The sequence below is a fragment of the Bombus impatiens genome, unplaced genomic scaffold (assembly GCF_000188095.3).
Source record: "Bombus impatiens unplaced genomic scaffold, BIMP_2.2 scf_0952, whole genome shotgun sequence".
Classification (NCBI taxonomy): domain Eukaryota; kingdom Metazoa; phylum Arthropoda; class Insecta; order Hymenoptera; family Apidae; genus Bombus; species Bombus impatiens.
In genome coordinates, this window is record NT_177371.1 from 5,928 (window position 1) to 10,741 (window position 4,814).

A 4,814-nucleotide genomic window follows, 5' to 3' on the forward strand; every position below is an offset into this window, starting at 1 on the left:
GCGATAGATCGAAAATACATGGTCCTTCGAGCTCGATCACGTACCATTGAAAGTGCACTTACCAGTGACCATACAGTGTCACGTGAAATCAACATTTTATCGACTTAATCACCTAAGCTCACGAGTTGTCATTGGAAAGGATCTCCTCCCTCGCTAAGCATATGCGACCCCACGCCGCACAATAACGAATGGCAACCGATTCCCGGACCAACGTCCAGTTCTTCAAGATAAGCTCGTTCAATCTATTAAACTAAACCATGGCCCACGCTGAACAGATCAGTACATTGCGGCGGAGACGAAGCGCCTTAATCGGCCGATTGACAATCATGAAGCGTCAACTCGACGAATATGAAGAGTCCAGACGGGTAAGCAAGTACTACCTAATATCTTGCAGCAAATTGTTCGAAGATCATTGGATGAAAATAATCGCGATCCAAGACGAATTAGAAGCGTTAGACCAGGAAGAAGCTGGGCGTGTAGTATCTTTAGAGCAAGAATATAACAACGTTGACACACGAATACTAGAACTCCTTGACTAACTGCAACCATCAACCCAGTCGATACGCAAAAAACGCGATTCCGGCAATGAGTCCGAACCGATATCGATTATGTTACCGGAGATGCCCTTGACTAAACTTGACGGCTTGTAAAGGTATAATAAATCAATTCGCATACAACATCGATACATATATATTACGCTCTGAAGTCACGCTTGTTGTCAAACAGACTATTCTAGATGCTTCTAACAGCTACCAATAGTCTTTTGTCTCAACTAAGACCGGGACGTCCTCTGACGCTTACACACACATTCCATGTACAGTGTAAATGTATCATCTACCTAACACGGCTCCATCGATGAATGGGAATATTTTTACGTCACATTCGTGTCTACAGTTGACCGCAATGTAAATCTAACATTGGTCCAAAAGTTCCAATGTCTTCAAGCATCCGTAACTGGAAGGGCCTCACGAAGCATTCCATCGTTGGAAGTCACAGATTCCAATTACTCGATCGCCCTTAACATGCTAAAAGACTATCACCGTCGAATCTGTATGTGACATTGGGTATTGCTACGAAACTATCTTAAAATAACGGAGGAAACACCAGAAGCCGTAGAAGACTTGCTGGAAACAGTCAAGGTGAGTCTTAAAGCGCTAAAGAAATTAGGCGAGTCTATCACCTCAAATATAATACTCATCGAGTTGCTTTCATCGAAACTACCTTGGCAGCGCACGTAATAAAAGAATAATACCATCATACACACATTTGATGGAGGTTATTCAAACCCGGGCTAACGATGATGACCTCCGATCGAAATCGAATAAAACCAAAAGGTCATCCTATCAATCTCCCCGTCACCGACAACACTTACCGCGAGGGCAAATATTCACCACAACAAACAGGACGTTGGTGTGTCCGACATGTCAAGGACCCCAAGAAATCAAGCATTGCAAGGCCTTCAAAGCTAAATCGGCAACCAAACGCTTTGAATTTGTAAAAAGGGCATCACTTTGCACAAATTGCCTAGGCAGAGCACACTCTCTTACCCAATGTTCAGCTGTTTCGTGTCACATATGTACACCGACACCATATTTACATCGGGAACATACCAGTGAATGTCAGTTCCCGTGTATCAAGCGTACGATCATCGAGCGATCAGTCGTCAAGCGGTCAGTCGTCGAGCGGTCAGTCGTCGAGCGGTCGATCGTCAAGCAGTCGGTCGTCAAGCGGTCGGCCGTCGAGCGTTGTTCGTCGAACGACCGATCCTCTCCGAAACGATCATCACCTGGATCGCCGATACCGCATTCTTCACATCGTTCGAAACGTACTAGAGAACCTTCGCGGAAATCTCCTCCGTCACCTACAAGGAGTCGGAAAACTCCTTCTCAATATGAATCTCTGTCATCACGGACCGAATGCACCGACCAAAACTCGTCCAAACCCCAATCGGGGAAAAATTGACTAGCTAAACCGAAGACAAAAAAAGGACCGAGTTGATAAATACCTCTTCGAACGTCACGCTGCATCATGATCTGTTGGTCACAGCACAGATCAATATTTTAAATAATAGGGCACAACCAATCCGAGCCAGAGCTTTCCTAGACATTGGGTCTAGTATGAACATCATGAACGAAAAGTTCGCAAATTCCCTCGGCATAAGGCGAAGGAGATGTGCGGTCCCAATCGGCGCTCTCGATAACTTAATCACTACCGCGAGGCGCCACATCACAGCCACCCCTACTTCCATGGAGGGCACACATAAACATACAGTTTTAATAATACCGACCATATCACCATTGGTCCCAGATCAAACAATCGATCGTTCAACCATACAAATACCCAGGAATCTATGATTAGCCGATCCAGCATTCCACGGGACAAGCCCAATGAGCTTCGGACCAACCTTAGCCTCATTATGCGTCGGGTAGATTAAGATAATTCATTCCAATCATACCGAGTTGTGCTTGCGAAAGATTCGATTCGGTTGCGAAAGGGCGTAGGGATCTTGTGTTTATCTACGTAAACAATTCTGACGGAAACATCCAGACACGACTACTCACGGCGATATCAAAGATAGCTCCACTCAAATCGCAGACCATTCCACGACTTGAACTGAGTGGAGCCCCTTCAATTCACATCTTTAACCGTAACTATACAACAAGCTTTAACGATCAAAATAAATCAGACAGTTTTTTGGACGGATTCCACTATTGTTCTCCATTGGCTCAATTCGTCACCACACACACTTAAAACCTTCGTTGCAAATCGTGTAGTAGAAATTCAAAATAAGACTAGCTTCACCGATTGGCGTCATGTTCCCACCAATGATAATCCTGCGGACCTGATTTTTCGAGGGCAATTACTCGAAGATTTTCTGCAGCCGAACGTTTGGCAAACTGGACCACAGTGGCTGCAGCAATCTAAAGAGTGTTGGCCTATGTCCAACACCTTTGGCCAACATACCAGAACAGATAACAGTGAGTTGTCTAGCCACAACTCCTGTCGACCTCTGCCTCCTAGACAGATTTTCATCCTGGCCTAAATTAATCCGAATTGCTGCTCGATGCCTTCGGTGGAAACAAAAACAAAACCACATCGTCGTCATCACTAACCACAGAGGAACTAAGCGTTTCCCATGACAAACTCATCAAACTATTTCAATCCAGTTACTTTTCTGAAAAGGTAGCAACGCTCCAGAAGGATCGAAATATACCAGTCAATGGGAAACTCCAACGACTCAACCCTTTTATCGACAAGGAATCAATGTCGGGGGCCGGCTGAGTCAAGCGCCGATGGCCTTCGCTCAAAAACACCCGATCATATTGCCCAAATCTTTTGGTTACGTCACGAATAATAGATTACGAGCATAAGGTCAGCATGCATTCGGGAACACAGGCTACTCTATACGTAGTGAGACAACAATACTGGCCCATCGATGGCCGAAATCAAGTATGGCTTACGATTGAAAGTTGCGTCCGATGCTGTCGGGCTCATCTACCACCAGTAGACTACATCACGAGTAATTTGCCGGAGGCTCGAGTAACGGAGTCTCGACCATTCACAAACGTCGGTGTCGATTATTGTTGGTCCATTTTACATTAAGGTCAAGGTATACATAGCCATTTTCGTATACTTGGCTATCAAGACGGTGCACATTGAACTCATTGGCGATCTCACGAGTGACACCTTCATCGCCGCTCTTCGCAGATTCATCGCTCAGCGAAGGTTTTGCTCGACCATCCACTCCGATAACGATACAAGCTTCACCGAAACAAACAATGAACTCAAAGAGCTCCACGATCTATTAAAATCGGCTGATCACAATGAAAAGGAAAATGCATTCCTAGCCGACAAGCAAATCGAATGTCGCTTCATACCCCTCATTCCTCGCATTTCGGTGGGTTATGGGAGGCAGCTGTGAAGTCCTTCAACCCCTACCATGTCAATCAGATCCAGATGAGTCCGGTCAATCACGGATAGCTAAGAATGTGGATAAGACAAGTATTTAACCCATATTTACAGAGTTTTCAACGGGGTCCTCTCAACGGGGGGAGGATGCTACGTCGCGTGAAATGGTCCGTGCGATGTCCTTGATTGTCTGACCAAGGCCCAAGCCCCCTTAGACAGACCCTCTATAAATCAAGGCCCGCCATAAACCGAATCGTATTAGCTTGCAGGAACCTTTAATCCTGCAAGTATTTTCGGTTTATAGTTGGTATTTAAAACAGGCCTTAGGTATATTGCACGCTCTTACAAACACGGAGAAAGCGGATAGTTACCTATCTCAAATAACTCTATCGTTGGTTGATACAATTATTATCTGCGCAAGCAAAAAACCACAGAGTATCGACGACAAAGAATCCTTCAGAATGAAATTGCTCAATCGAACAACTGGAATCGAGTTCCCAATCGCCTTCCACGGCCCGGGAAGAGAAAATCGTTCACTTATCGTAGAATTCGATCCTGCGCGTGGTCTCGCTAAATCAACGCTAAGTAAGGCCGGAAATGCGTCTACCACGTCGATCGCAGAAACACAAAACTCTCACTAACCACTGCGCGATCCAAGTTTGGCAAATCGAACGACACGACAACCTCGGGCTCGCGTCTGGTCGTCCCGCAGAATTCACCTGCGGGTCGTAGCCGTTCGTTGAACACTACGAAGTTGGTGGAGGAGAGGTGATCGAAGGCCCAGAATGAGTGGCTGAAAAAAAGAAGAGGACGAAGATCTAGAATGAGTGGCTGAAAAAAAGAGGAGGATGTCACGTCGGAGACACAAGAAATCGCGAAACCGATAGATCGCCGGTGATCTCCTC

General features: G+C 45.7%; 1 pseudogene; it reads left to right on the forward strand.

Moving 5' to 3' along the window:
* Positions 1-257: 257 nt before the first annotated feature.
* LOC117152277 lies at positions 258-3,761 on the forward strand (annotated as a pseudogene).
* The last annotated feature ends 1,053 nt before the right edge of the window (positions 3,762-4,814 follow it).